Source organism: Parasteatoda tepidariorum, chromosome 2 (genome assembly GCF_043381705.1).
Source record: "Parasteatoda tepidariorum isolate YZ-2023 chromosome 2, CAS_Ptep_4.0, whole genome shotgun sequence".
Classification (NCBI taxonomy): domain Eukaryota; kingdom Metazoa; phylum Arthropoda; class Arachnida; order Araneae; family Theridiidae; genus Parasteatoda; species Parasteatoda tepidariorum.
The window spans coordinates 93073186-93089180 of record NC_092205.1 but is presented as its reverse complement, the minus strand read 5'-3'; the positions used below and the strand labels follow the sequence as shown (position 1 = coordinate 93089180).

Genomic DNA, 15995 nt, shown 5'->3' with positions numbered 1-15995 from the left:
TAATATTTTAATATTAATTTATTTTTATCTTAAATGAAAATATATATAAACACTTTAACATTTGAATAAATAAAAAATAAACGAGAAAAAAACTTAATCTTAAACTTAAAAACTTAAGGCCCCAAAAATTTGAATAGCCTAGGGCCCCACGTACGCTTAATCCGGCACTGATTGCAAACATAATCTACAATTTTTGACTTGTTCGTTTTTGTTGTTCACCTATGCGTTTGAATATTTTGCTGGTGCATGAGTTGTTTGGATATTTTGCCGATAACTTAAACAACTAATATTAATAATTATGATCAGCACATTTCAATTATACGATGCATAATTATGATAAGCTTGCTCTTCTTTCTAGATATACCGAATGCAAAAACATTTGACCTCAAATCAAGGTTTACGGTCAATACCAAATTTTCGAAGATGATAAATATATATATATACATATATATATATNTATATATATATTTAAAAGACTCAACGAGTCTTAAGACGAAAAAGTATATAATAAAATAATTTCGTGAATGATTTTTTAAAAAAAAAACTGTTCTGTGGATTCACACGAAAAAGTAAGAAGTCAAATATTGGGTGAAACTTAAAACAATCCAGTTTAAATTGTCTCAATTCATTTTCGAGACATTATGTTACATTAAGTTCATCTTAAAATGTGTTGCAAGAATTTCTTATAAAAATTTTTTTTAAAGAAGCCACCTCTGAAAAGTTGGCGTTTTCGAATAGCACAGTAGTAACATAAAATAAACCACTCACTTTCCTTGTAATTTTTAAAAAAAAATTTAGAAGAAATTCTTGCAATATATTTTAATGGAGCCGCGATGGCTCGTTCGCCTTCCAATGAGAGAAACCGGGTTCGAATCCCAGTCGATACGAATTCCGCATCCGGCTTGCACCGACCACCGTGCTGACGTGAAATATCCTCAGTGGTAGACGGATCATGGATTAGAGTTCCCTTGCCGTCAGGCTGACCGTGGGAGGTTCTCGTGGTCTTCCTCTCCATGTAACGCAAATGCTGGTTAGCTCCATCAAAAAGTCCTCCATGAAAGCAAATTTCTCCCAATACTCGATCCAGAAGTTCCCTTGTCTTCTGGATTGGGTTCAAAATTACAAGGCTACGGAGTTGAACATTAGTAGCCCGTAAACCCAATAAATTGGGTCAGCTGTTCAACGACGGTTATAAAATAAAATATATTTTAAGGTGAACTTTATGAAGAATAAACACAATATCTGGAAAATTAACTGAAACAAGATCAACTCGATTCTTAGAAGTTACGTCACGCACTTTATTTCTTGTTTTTTCGCGCAAAACAGTAGAATTCTTTTATTTTTTTTAAATTATGTTGTTTTTCAACTAAAGTTAATAGAAAGAAACACCACTTTTCAGTCATTGGAATTTCCATTAAATCGTTCGTTAAAGGTTTTTTTTTTTTTTTTTTTTTGTAGTTTTCCGAAATTTTATTTGTATGCTAAATGAATCACGTGTACTGAATTGTATTTTTAATAGATAAATAGAGAATGATCCGAAGATTCTGCCAACTGCAATTAAACATTCGAAAACTATTCAAGCCTAACTTAGCTAGCGGTACAGATTTATGAGTGCTTTCCAAAAAGTTTTCCCGCTACATCAGTCACTGAAGGTACAGGTAAAGTGCGAGAGTTCCAAAACTCCCAAAAAAGAACTGTAAAAGATCTTTCTCCGCTGTGCTTCTACGTTTGGCGAATTGCTTTGGCGACTTTAGTACTTGATCACTGTGCAACCCTCCGATTGTCACTCACTGAGACAGGGACGATTTTATCCCATGTAAGAATCGAATTTGATAGACTTGGCAGCTGTTTTGAGAACTTAAGTCTCGATAGTATACAATAATTTGTAAAGCATGCTCGTTTGAAAAAGGACTGTTGCCAACACCTGCTTGGAAATTATTTCATTTTCTGATTTGAAATTCCGAAACTTTTTTGGGTGAGTTATTTATTGTTTAACTGATTTCAAATCGTATTTGCAATACATTTCGAAAGTTCGGCAATAGTTAAGAATAGTAATTTTATTAAAGAATTATAAAAATGATTCATGACTTTATACAATGAATGTTTATTTAGATTTTCCTTAAAAATCTTACAATTTTTTTTAAGTGAATTATAATTTTTTTTTCTTGACTTTCATATAAAGTTCTTTATGGATGTACTAACTTATGTCATGCTATTTTTCCTTTACTATTTTTGATAATTACTATTCTCATAAGTATTTTCACTGAGAAATATACTAAAATTAGCGTTCAAATTTTATATTATTCAAAACTTGTTTTAATAAACACTATTTCAATTGAAAAACGATTGTTAAAAGTTTAGAAAAAGAACATGATTTATTAAGCAAACGATATTTTATAAAAATGGCGCTTTTTCGTATCTTTGTCCGAATGATCAATTTGAAAATTTTATCACTAAATCAAATAAAATATATTCCGATTTTCGGATTACAGGAAATGTGTACAAATTTTGAAAACTAATTATAAACATAATTCTCAATTTTTCATAAATTGTTAAAAAGTGTTATGCCTAATCTTTGACCTAACATTAGGGAATTATACTAAAATTCAAAATTAAATAAATAGAATTTTTGAACTGTCTTTTTCAGTGTTTTTTCTTTAAATCTTTTGATTCTTATAAAAGAAGTTTTAAGAAATATTTTCTCTCAGATTTTCATTTTTGGTATAATAGAGTAATAAAATTAGCATTAGAAAATTTAGGAATAATTTAATTATAAACGGGAAAAATAAAATGCACTCTTTAGCTTATTAATTAGCAATACGATTACCATTTAAAAGATTTTTCTTCAAAAATAATCCGAAATTTTTTTAACAAATATTTAAAAGAAACTTTATAAATATCTATGAAACTTCAATTTCTTTTTCAAAAGTAACTTATTTCGCATAATATTTATTCTGTTTTCTTTTACTTTTGTTTTATAATTTTATCCTTTGGATAACAAATTAGGAAAGAAAAATCTAAAAATTTTTTCCTATAAATCCTCTTAACAGAGAAATTATAGACGAGTTTAACGGAGCTAAGCTATTTAAAGACGTATGCAACTGATTCTGGTTTATTTACATAATTATCTGTGATTATAATTCGTAATCCAGATTGTTATTTATCAGGTTTATAAATCATTAAGTTACGCAATTTAATCTTTCTCAACGAAAATTTTAAAAGCTGCTGTTTAATATTGAATCCTGTTTATTTCAATTTATTTATTTATTTTCTGTTAAAAATCTCCTGATTTTTACCAAACGTTTTATTTCATTATTCAACGCTTTTTTGATTTACTTGAAGGTTTAACAATTTGAATATTAATAATGTAAGTTTTCAAAGTACGTGGTTTTTTACTATATTTTTAACTAATCCATAGTTAATTCTTGACTTTTAAGACTTTCTTTCGTTTAATATGCCACTATTTGCTTAATGTGTTAATAGAAACTTAAATGTGGCGCCATTTGCACTTAATATATAAAACTTAGCGCAATCAATATAGTGATACACATACTTTTTACCGAAGGTATTTGTTACATCAAACTGTTTCTTAATAGTGTTTTCATGTAGATACTTTAAAAGTTTCTGAAATGTTTACTAGATAACAGATATATACACAGAAAAGCCTCGCTGCCTGTATGGAAATCTTGGTGGTTTTTATTTTACCAAAAACATACTTTTTAACGAATTGAAGTATGGTTTACTTGTTTGAAGCTCTTCATATCATATAGGAGTAAATGAGTCTGTGACTATAAAAAATGCTGTTTTGAGTAAACTGCCATTTTAAATTTGGAGATGCTATTTCATTCATTTTGCATATTAAATAGGCTTCACCTTCTTTTTTTTCATCATTTATAAAAAATTGGGCACCTGGACCGCGCAGAAGGCCCATATCCTATACATCATGAAATAGAATGAAAAGTTAAAGTAAAAGACAGTTTTAGTTCAGCAATCTATGGGATGGCTGGCTTCACCTTCTTATAGTGAGTTGTATCCTTCTAGTAAGTACCCGTTTTATAGTAAGTGGTAAAAAGATGGATGACGTCAGATGTCTGGTTTAACGGGAGGCGGGAAGGAGGAAAATTAAGGAATAGGATTTAGATGTCCCTATTTAAACAAATAATGTGTTATATAATTTTTAATATAGCTTTCTTACGCTGAGTCGAAATATATTAATTCCGCGAAGATTGGACTAATATCTTAAAATTTAAAAGTGTTTTCTTTACAGAAAGTAAAATCTTGTACGTCTGTATATGAATTTGCTATCTGGACAAATGAAGTATTATTTCCTAAATATCCCCCCCCCCTCCGAATCTGAGGAGACCAAACTCGATTCCATGGGACTTCGACGTATAGATAAAAGGGTTTTTTTTCTTGTACTTAGATACGCATCTAATATTCCTATCTATAAACGCAAAGTACTTTTTTCCTGATGTTTTATATTCTGAATGAGATGCCGGAATCTATAAAATAAGTAGCTAAAGGGCTTCAGTACAAAGAGTTCTTTTCATAACTAGTCAGAAAGTTCTTTTTATGCACAAACATTCTTTCAACTTTTGAAGTTTTAATCCTATTGACTTGTTTTAACCATGAAAACTGCATAAATGTGTATGAAATGATACCTCACTTGTCTATATAGCAATGTATAGCGTAAAAACCGTCCAATTGTTAAAAAAATACGATCATTTAGCTTAAAAATACATTAAACAGTATATCATTTGACTATATTTAAACTGGATTGCAATATAAAATGGGTAAATAAATACAGGCCTAAAATTGTATATTTTATTTCTTAAAATCCTTGCCACATGTAAACTAAAAGTTTTATTAACTATTGTTGGGTCTCATTTGATTTGGCGTAAAAAATATATTGGAAGGGATGCATCACGTACAATGTTAAAGCATAAATATGTACAAATTCAAAGTTGTCAAGTTTTAATACATTTTAACTTTGCTTCATTATAAGTTTCATGCAAAGTGTTTTTTTTTTTTTGGCATTTTTGGGAGTTACAATACAGTTACAGTATTTTAATGGTTTTGGTTTCTTCAAAATTAGAGAAAAATTTAATTTTCTGAACTTTTACAGTGTCATTTCATATTTTTTGCACGTAAAATACATTTTTTGTACCATTTTTACAATTCCAATCTTATGCTTCCATAACCTCGTGCTTGTTTTCATTCAGCGTAGAAAATTCATAAGAAGTAAAAAATTGCAGTTCCGCAGTGGACTGATCGTTAAGACTCGGTTCCCAGTAGATCACCGAAGTCAAGCATCACTGGCTACGGTCAGTGTGCGGGTGGGTTACCACTTGGATCAGTCTGCGTAGGGACCGAGGGTGAGCGGTATTGGTCCTCGTTAAACTGTGCTACCGTAAAGTGCTCGACTTCGCGCGCTGGTCGTCGGGCTACCGAAGCAGGGGTGCCATTCCCTCTGTAGAGGATCAAAATTGTGATGGCATGTCTTCGGGTCATCCTCCGGGATGTTTCCCAGACCGTNAATCCATACTTAATTCTTAACTTTTAAAACTTTATTTCGTTTATTTGCTTAAAATGTGTTAATAGAAACCTAAATGTAGCACTAATAATATGTAAGACTTAGTACAATCAATATAGTGATACACATACCTTTACCAAAGGTATTTGTTTCATCAAACTGTTCCTTAATAGTGTTTTCATATAGATACTTTAAAAGCTTCTGAAATTTTTACTAGATAATAGAATTATACGCAGAAATAACTCGCCGCCTGCGTGGAAATCTTTGTGGTTTTTATTTTACCAAAAACATACTTTTTAACGAATTGAAGTATGGTTTACTTGTTCAAAGCTCTTCATATCAATCATATGGGAGTAAATAAGTCTTTGACTATTGTTGTTTTGTTTTGATGTTGTTTTGAAAAAACTGCCATTTTAAATTGAGATGCTTTTTCATTCGTTTCGCATAATAAATCGGGTTTACCCTTCTTAAGTTGAACCCTTCTGAAAAATACCCATTTTATAGCAAGTGGTAAAAAGTTGGATGACATCACGCATCTGGCTTAACGGGAGGCGGGAAGGAGGAAAATTGAGGAATAGATTGAGATGTTCCTATTTAACCCCTTCCTTCTCGCTCCCGTGAAAATGACGGGGTGAGGTTTCGCCCTCTATTTCCCGCTCCCGTGATATTTCCGGGCTGGAGTGTTCAGTCGTAACGCACCAATAAGAATAAAACTAAATCATTTATTTTGCCCGGAAAAAATTTTATTTCTCATTTTACACCAGGATATTTTAAGATAATTGTAGATAGTTAGTTTATTTTAAACAAGATGTCAGCGCTAATCAAATGCGTATATTTGGCAAAATAGGCACTTTTATGACCGTTTTCTTGAAAATTAACCAATCGTTAATTGGATGCCGTCCAATTGTTAAAAAAATACACATATTTATTTAAAAAATACATAAAACAATATATCATTTGACTAGATTTAAACTAGACTGCAATATAGAACGGGTAAAGAAATACAGGCCTAAAATTTTAAATTTTATTTCTTATAATCCTTGCCACATATAAACTAAAAGTTTTATTAACTATTGTTTGGTCTCATTCGATTTGGTGTAAAAAATATATTGGAAGGGATGCATCACGTACCTAGTAAATGTTAAAGCATGAATATGTTGTACATATACAAAATTGTCAAGTTTTAACAAATTTTAACTTTGCTTTATTATAAGTTGCATGCAAAGTGTTCTTTTTTGGTATTTTTGGGAATTACAATACAGTTACAGAATTTTAATGGTTTTAGTTTCTTCAAAATTAGAGAAAAATTTAATTTTCTGAAATTTTACAGTGTCATTTCATATTTTTTGCACGTAAAATAAAATTTTTGTACCATTTTTACAATTCCAATCTTATGTTTCCATAACCTCGTGCTTGTTTTCATTCAGCGTAGAAAATTCATAAGAAGTAAAAAAGTGCAAAGAATCTATAAAATACCTTACTTGTCTAAAAATTCACTAGACTAAAATGTCAATTGTGTAAATGAATTCAGGTCTAAATTTTTTACTTTTTATTTATAACAGTGCCTTCCTATATTGTTTACATAGCAATACTAGATGAGTAAATATGTACAAATAGTGCTTTTTTTCCCTTAAGGCTGTTTACCTATAAATCTGAATGTCTAAAAATCGGTCTCATTCTATTAAGCATAAAGCTACATCAGAAACAATGACTATCTTGTTTTAATAGCGGAAAGTATGTTTCGCTTTCCGTTATACCTTATTACAGCCGAAACATTATGGTGAGGCCTTGCAATTTTTTCGCCACTTACTATTAGGGGGGTATACAACAGTTAAACACAGGAAGTGGTCGGTAGTAACGCACTACAAGTAGTGAAATTACGGTAGTCGCTACTTTTTTTCGTAGTTCGTAGTGTAGTGAATAGAGCGAGATATAAAACAGTAATTGTTGAAATTACTGACAAATACTTTATACATTAGTTTTTAAAAAAAAACAGGGTTCTAACACGACTAATTTTTAGAATTCGATGGGTACAAATCTTCGCGTGTCTGTCAGTGGACGCAATTTAAATTGCCCCTGTCAACAAGAATCGTGTATTTAGAGACACGTATAACTAATGTTTAAGTTAGCCATTACGAATAATGGATAATTTATCACGTAGGTCACACTTTTACACGTGAATCAACAACACTCGTGAAACATTGACGTTATTTCAAAGCGAGGCAAAATATTTTCGATGTATTTCATTTCTTTTAGATGAAATAAGAGAGCATTTAAGCCAGGGGTATGTTCGCAAGAAATTTGGGTCCATTAACACAAAATATTTTAACTTAAAAACTGACCCTTCACAAAATAATTTATAATCGGGCCCTTCACAAAATAATTAATAAATAATCGGGCCCTTCACAAATTTGTTTATCCTCTTTATTGTTTTGTTAATCGAATAAGGCCTTCCCAGGAAGGGAAGTTCTGTCTACATCAGACGCTTTTTCCTTTATTCGTCCGAAATGAATATTCTGCGTTCAGCAGTATAGGCTAAATACCAAATATTTGTATGTTGCATCTCTAATTTAATAGCAGCAATTGGGTATACTGTAGCCTACGTCACAGATAGTGTTATTCCTACTAAATTTAACTAGTAAACAGCATTTTCTGCGAACCTGATTTCTAGAAACAAGTAAAAGCATCAAACGAAGTGTCTTGATATAAGTCGCTACTCGCCAGGTTGGAATTGTATTAGTCTAGTTCCTTTGGAAATAATTTATATTGTTGTTTTACCGAAGTTTATGAATTTAGTAAACATATTTAAAATTCAGTTCATTTATTAAACTAAAAGGTAAATGTTATTCCCAGTAAGTGGAAGTAGTTGTGCTTTTTTCATATTATACCCAATTGCTGTTTATTTTTAGAAATTTAACTTTTTTTAATTTTAATTTTGCAGTGTTGAGCATAATCTTGCATGTCTTTACAATTTAAAATCTCTTTGAAAAAGTTTTTTTGCAATAACAGGACCCTATTTGCACTAATTCACAAAAGCAGGACCCTGGTTGAAAGAATGTGACTTAACGTTTACTTTATATTCGCAAATTACGAGTGGTTTTTTTACAATTTTACAAAAACGGACCTTTCACGAAATGTCTGGACAGACCCCTGTAAGCACTTAACAAAATTGCTAATATTTGATTATTTTCTAACATTTCTCAAATTAAATATTCGCTGTCGAGAAAGTCATAAAAAGTTGAAGGTTTTACGAACAAATTGAAATAAAAAATGTTTTGAAATACAAACTAGCTCATGTAAACACGAATAAATATTTCTTAATAATTCCACAATTTTAATGTAAGACAGTTTTTTTTTATTCAAAACTTTTTTGATCGTAGGTGTAAATTAAGTTCTCCAGCAAAGTTTGTCTCCCTAAAATAGTGAAGTAGCTACTAATTTTTAAAAGTAGCTTGTTGTCACTACATTTAAGAAAAGTAGCTGTAGCTGTAGTTAACTACATTTGTAATAAAGTAGTAATAGTAAACTACAAAAATAATATAGTTTTTTTCGACCACCCACCATAGGTTAGAACTGTTTTCCTTTAAAAGTCCAGTTTTAATAAACTTTTACCTTTCTTTGCTTTATTGTGTTATTGTTTTACATTTTGGGGAATTACATTATAAACTGTTCTAAATTTTTAATGATTTTGGTTTTTCAAAAACGGAAAAAAAGGAATTTTCTGAAATTTTATTGTAAAAACTTCGAAACTTGTATTCATGGAGATGAAACAAAATTACCTCGATAATAAACGAAACTATGAAACAAATCCATAATTTTATATATATAAATATTGTCTACAATTTAAAAGGAATAAATACGTATCTTATAACATTGTATACAATAATAATACGTATCTAAAATAAATAATAATACGTAAGAATAAATACGTATCTAATGTCATAATTAATAGCTAGTTTTTGTAAACACTTTGTTATAATCATATCGTCGTTATTGTATGAAATCGATACGAGAAAAATAAAAATGAGAAGATGGTTGGATTGTTTTCTTGTCTTCTATTTCTATCTGCGATATTCTTTTGTACCCCCACCCCACCTGAGCCGGAAAAAAAAGCTAAAAATCTTCTGTAATATATGTTTTTCTTTAGACTCCGGAAATGATCTATTTTAGTTAAACAGAATATATTAAAATATATAAATTCAAGAGATTTCTACCGATAACCTTCAGAAGGAAATATGTTTTAGAAGGAAAAAAAATTAAGGAGATTTTAAGTAATAATGGTTCCATTTTCCTACGAAAAATTTTCAATTAAACTTTCTATAAATTATTGCATCTGCACTTTGCATGCAGATTACAATATACAGTTTATTAAATGCGTATCATTTATCAAATTGAAATGATTAAGAATAAATGCATCTAATTATAAATGTTCGATACGTTGTTAAGCAATCCTATAATAGCATAGAGTCGGTATCAGACAATAGGTCTAGCCTATGATGAAGAAAAAAACAGAAAACCGTATCCTGAAATAATTTATCTAAACGAATGGATTTATTATATATAGTATATATAATAACACAATACAATGAAGGTAAAAAAAGATTTCTTTTTTTATTGAATGTTTATATTTTCACTAAAATCATCAATACTTGAATTCATCAATAAAAAATAAATTTATAATTAAATTTCAACCATTTTAATGTTAACATTTTATAATTGAAATTCTGTCTAATTAATTTTATTTTATTTATAACCGTCGTTGATCAGACGACCCAATTTTTGGGTTTACGACTACTAATGTCGGGTGGGTGACCACTTGGATCAGTCTGCGTAGGGACCGAGGGTGTGCGGTATGGGTCCTTGTTAAACTGTTCTACCGTAAAGTGCTCGACTTCGCGCGCAGGTCGTCGGGCTACCGAAGCGGGGGTGCCATCCCCTCCGCAGAGGATCAAAATTGTGATGGCATGTCTTCGGATCATCCTCCGGGATGTTTCCCAGACCGTCGCCAATAGCCCATTGTGCAGCTCTAGTGCGACGTAAAGTAACAACAACAACGACTACTAATATTCAACTCCAAAGCTTTGTAATTTTGAGCCCAATCCAGAAGACAAGGGAATTCCTGGACCAAATATTGGAAGAAATTTGCCTTCGTGAAGGATATTTTGATGAAACTATCCCGCATTTGCATTACGTGGAGAAGAAAGCCACGAAAACCTCCCATGGTTAGCCTGGCGACTAAAGGACTCTAACCCATGTTCCGTCCACCAACGAGGATATTTTACGTCAGCACTGTGATCGGTGCAAGCCGGATGCGGAATTCGTATCGACCAGTCATCGCTGGGATTCGAAATCGGTTCACCTCATTGGAAGACGAACGCTCTATCCCCTGAACCATCACAGCTCAGCCATATCAATAATAAATTTTGATTCATCCAGTATAATACTATTACCTTGCGCACATTCAGATTCAGCCCAATTCAAGATAACTAACAAATAAAACGCGCTTCTGTACTCCAGCAAGAATGTGCCATAGAGGGATTTCATCATCCTTTATTTACGCCACTATTTTCATATTTTGCAATCTGGCAAACTTGTTACGAAAACTTTTCAAAGTGTTAGTACATTTGAGTTCGCTAGTGGTTTTATATATTACATTTAGTGTTTTATTCTGTATTTTCTTGATTTTTTATTTTCTATTCTTTGCTTTTATTGGTTTATTTGGCATTTTTTGCTTTATTTTACATATTTTACTTAATAAGTTCTGATTCCGTTTCAATTTTTCGCGCTATTCGCACTATTGTATTGATATATTTTGCTCTGGCTATATTAATACAATGTTAGAAAGCACTTTTTGTCGGATATAATTGTGTGAGAGGATGACGGGATTATATCTTTTCCTTATTTTGTTTTTCCGGAGTTTTGAATTTTTTAAAGAAAATTTTTTAAATAATTTTTCCTATCAGAATTTTTTTGATTTAGATATTTTTCGTTTAATTTAGATTTTAATTATTTATTTTCATGTTCTCCAATCATCTGCTTTCTCATAAATTGTATTACTAATGATTAATGTTATCTAAAAACAATATTATAACTAAAAAACTTAATATTTCTTACTAAAATGGTTATAGATATATATATAACACAATTTGTAATATTCAATTTAATTTGTAAATTAAATCAGAAAATTTGGCAGAACAAGTCTATCCTCATTATTTATATATGCAGACTGCATGTTTAATAAGACTTAAAAGTATTTGTGTTCAGGATGCGTAGCGTTTTTAAAAAGTGCTTAAAGGTGCTTATTTTCGATTTTTATTTTTTAAAAAGCCCTTAAAGATGCTTTTTTCATTGGATGTTTTTAGAAAGTGCTTAATTTTCCCTTTTTCAAAATGAGATTTTTCCTTTACTATGTTTATTTTCGCTACGAATTATGCAAAAAGTCACAGTTCACATTGTCCTATTCAATGTTTTCACATTTCATTCAACACCAATCTATTTCGGCGTATTGTCAGTCCGTAGCGTATGAAAACGCCATTCGTTTAAGATGATTTAAAACTTCATGATTTTTGGCAATTATCAAAAACAATGCCAAAAGTTTTTTTATTTTTATGACATGACGGTTAAAGCAAGATAAAACCGTCAATTGTCAAAAGCTTTCAAACCCTGCCTAACTATGACATTTTTTAAAGTGCTTAAAAATATTTTTTGAGTGCTTGAAAAATGCTTAAGAGGTGCTTATTTCGTGTTGAATAATTTGGCTAAGCACCCTGTGCGTATAATTTAAATGAACATAAAGCAAAAGTAAATAATTGAAATAAGCATGTATCTTAAGCTGAAAATTATTTTGCATGCTACTAATGGTAAATTATAATTTAAACGTTAGACGTCACTTTATCTTTACTTGTCATTGTTCCTTTTGTTCATTTGTCTATTTTAAATCTCTAGGTTTTCATAATATTGAAAAATTGTGAATTTACCATCTGACGGGTTAAGATCAAGTTACTTCAAATTTACCTTAACCAAATTTTTTCAAACTAATTAAGTATGCTTAATGTGCTCAGTACATGTTTAATTAGTTGAATATTAGGTGATGTTGAATGTCAGTTGAATGTTAAGATGAGTTAATCAGAATAAAGTATTCCCATATAGTAAAAAGTAATTAATTAATTTATAATTAAAAAGACTCCATTGAGGCTTTTTTATTGCATTTGTTTAAATCAACCGTACTCAAAAGACATGATTAAAATTAGAATTCTATTGCAAAAAGAGAAAGAAAATTCCATTAGTTAGCTACCGGAAAATGAAGTTAAGTTTTAAAAAATAAAATTTATCTTTTTCAATAATCTCTATGAACATTGAGACTTTAGCATTCTTTTAAAAAAACATAGTTAATTGAATAAGTTTAAGCTGATTAGTTCGGATTTATAATAATTCAATTAAGGATATTTTATTTTTAGAAGCTACTTTCATTATGAAATTATTTAATGATTTTGTATAACATTGTATAAGTACTGTAACTTTGTAATGGCACTTCATTTTTTTTTCTAATACTATTTACTGGATTCTAATTGCATTTGGCTTTTTGCTTTTGTAAAATTAAAACAATATGCATTAAACATAATTATTTTCGCGTACTTACACATAGGTTTCAGTGAATTAGTCAAATTAATTATCGTAATTAAATTATAATAGTTTATACTATCGATTAAGCGACTATTGTTCTTTATTAATATGTTGAAAAGAGTTGCATGTTCAAATTATTGTGCGCGAAATTTTGTTATTGTAGAGTTTATTATATAAAAATACGAATAATATTTAAGCATTTTAAAAGACCGTTAAGCTTTTAAGTTTATTTTTAAAAATATTTTTTTATTCTGGAATTAGTTATACAGAGTGTTTTGAATGAATATTGACTAATTTTAATGTATATTTTCAAGTTTAAAGGAGACAAAAACAGAAACACTCTTACAATATAACGACTCACTACTGAGGAAGGCAGAACTGAAACCATCATAATCAATTTGATTGCTTGATGAAATTTTTTTTTTCTAATTGTAGCTTTCAATTAATTATAACCTTTCAGCTACTCTTTGTTTATTTCAGTTAACCAGTTGACGATCAATCAGACTTTGATGTTTTTTATTATACCTCCCTCACTAAAGATTCGTTAAATCGCTCATTTAGGTTTTTTTTTTTCCTCACTTAAACTAAGAAAAAAATGGACCAAATTGCTAGAAAGTGATATAATTTACCGTGTTTTAGGCTACATGAGAAACATAAAAAATTACTCTTTAATTTTTATCGAAGCACTTTGGTAATGATTTTGGTTAAAATAACAATAATTAGTCTTTTATAATATGTGGTAAAGTTGGTAAATATGGTAAATTTGGTAATTTTATCATGATACCTTAGAGAATCGCATAAAAACCATTTATTACGCTAAATTTACTTTTCTGTTTTGTATTTGTTACTAAATGTGTGGTAATAAGAACTATCATTTTGAGTACCCGAATTTCCGGCACAGTTTACCGTTGCAAAATTAGCAGAAAAAAAAACTAAATCAATGGTTTAAATACCGTATATTTTGGTTTTATACCAGAACTATGGATTTTCTTTAAAAGAAGTTTTTTCTCCCAGTAAATATAAGTTTGCAAAATCTGGGGTGTACACTTTTTTTGGCATTCTTTTAGAAAGGAATTGTAACTCTACATATTAGCAGTATGTAATAGTGATTCACACTTTCAATAACGAATAAATCATTAAGTATATATTTAAAAAAGAATTAAAATTTTAAAATCAGTACGAGGTATAATTATTAATGTTTTACTTACTTAAAAAGTTATTACTTAGATTTAGAAGTTAAGTGGTAATATTGCGAAATTTTACCACAATAAACCATATTTTGAAACAGTAGTTTTCTTCCATATAGTCAGGTTTTTCTATACCACCTGTTTGTAGGGGGGGGGAGGGTTATGGTAAAATTACCGCATTGTACGGTAGTGGCATTTCTGGTGAAAAGATAATAATAAATCTTGTAACAAAAAAGACAATCATGTATTTAAGAGCCGCAATGGCTCAGGGGATAGAGCATTCGCCTTCGAATGAGGCGAACCGGGTTCGAATCCCAGTCCATACGAATTCCGCATCCGCCTCGCACCGACCACAGTGCTGACGTGAAATATCCTCAGTGGTAGACGGATCATGGGTTATAGTCCTCTTGCCGTCAGGCTAACCGTGGGAGGTTCTGCTGGTCTTCCTCTCCATGTAACGCAAATGTGGGTTAGCTCCCTTAAAAAGTCCTCCACGTAGGCAAATTTCTCCCAATACTCAATCCAGGAGTTTCCTTGTCTTCTGGATATTACAAGGATACGAAGTTGAACATTAGTAGTCGTAAACACTTGAAATTGGGTCGGCTGTTCAACGACGGTTATAAAATTATAAAATAAAATCCTGTATTTAAGCCAATCATTTAGTAATTTTTCCGTTCATTCATTTAGTAAAGGTTTACCGGAAATTCTGGTATTCAAATTTAGAGTTCCTATTACCACATATTTAGGGAAAAAATTCGAAGTAAATTTTTCCAAATAAATGGTTTTATGACGTGCTCTAAGGTATTATAATTAAATTTATTTCATCGTTAATTTTATTGTCAGATTTCATTGTTAAATTTTACCAAAATCATTTTCAAAGCGTTTCAGGAAAAATTACTGAAATTCTTGAGTACCCGGTAAAACGGTAAATTACCATATTCTCGTAGTTTTTACCATACCGATTCCTCGGTGCAGAAATATTATTAAGGAAATGAAGAATTATAATGAAAATGGCTGTACAATTTGTGCATCATTATAGAACAAACTATGGAATTGATGTATTATAATGAAATCGATATATTTCAATAGAAGTCATCATGTTAAACTTGTTTACTGGTGTTTTCCTATTAAAACGATTCTAATTTTGAATAGTTTTTTTTCATGACACAAAAAAGCTACCATCGAGTTTTAATATGTTATTCAACAAGATAACCAAACTTTTTAATCACAATACAAAATAAAAAATGGCTGTTGTAAAAATTTTCATTTCACTACAGTTAAACCTAATGAAACATGAAAAACTAATATCAAACAAACTGTTTTAACGTATTTCGTACAACGTGGTTTCATTTATAAGGATTCTAAAATTAAAGAAATGAAATGAAATGAAAATGAAATATTATTCAAACGAATTTCTGGACAATGAAATGAAATATCATTTTACGTAATCGGATTTTGCAACTGGTTGCGTGGGATGCTAAATCAGAAGGAAAATAAAGCTAAAAAGAACTATAGAAAGATACTTTCTTTTAGTTTTAATCGGTGATAGTTCTTTCTTTTTCTTTTTATGAAAACGTTTCTAACATCTTGTACTTCGTAATATTATCTCATAGATATTTTTAAACGTTTACCAAGGCTTCATATATATATAT

At 30.1% G+C, this 15995-nt stretch overlaps 1 protein-coding gene across 1 annotated transcript in view; it reads left to right on the top strand.

Annotated features, from left to right (window-relative positions):
• Positions 1–1781: 1781 nt before the first annotated feature.
• Positions 1782–15995, top strand: part of LOC107450037 (GTP-binding protein Di-Ras2) — a 77323-nt gene continuing 63109 nt past the window's right edge. Inside the window, exon 1 of the mRNA XM_043049710.2 lies at positions 1782–1975. The gene's annotated coding sequence lies outside the window, so the exon portion shown is untranslated. The remainder of the gene's footprint in view (positions 1976–15995) is intronic.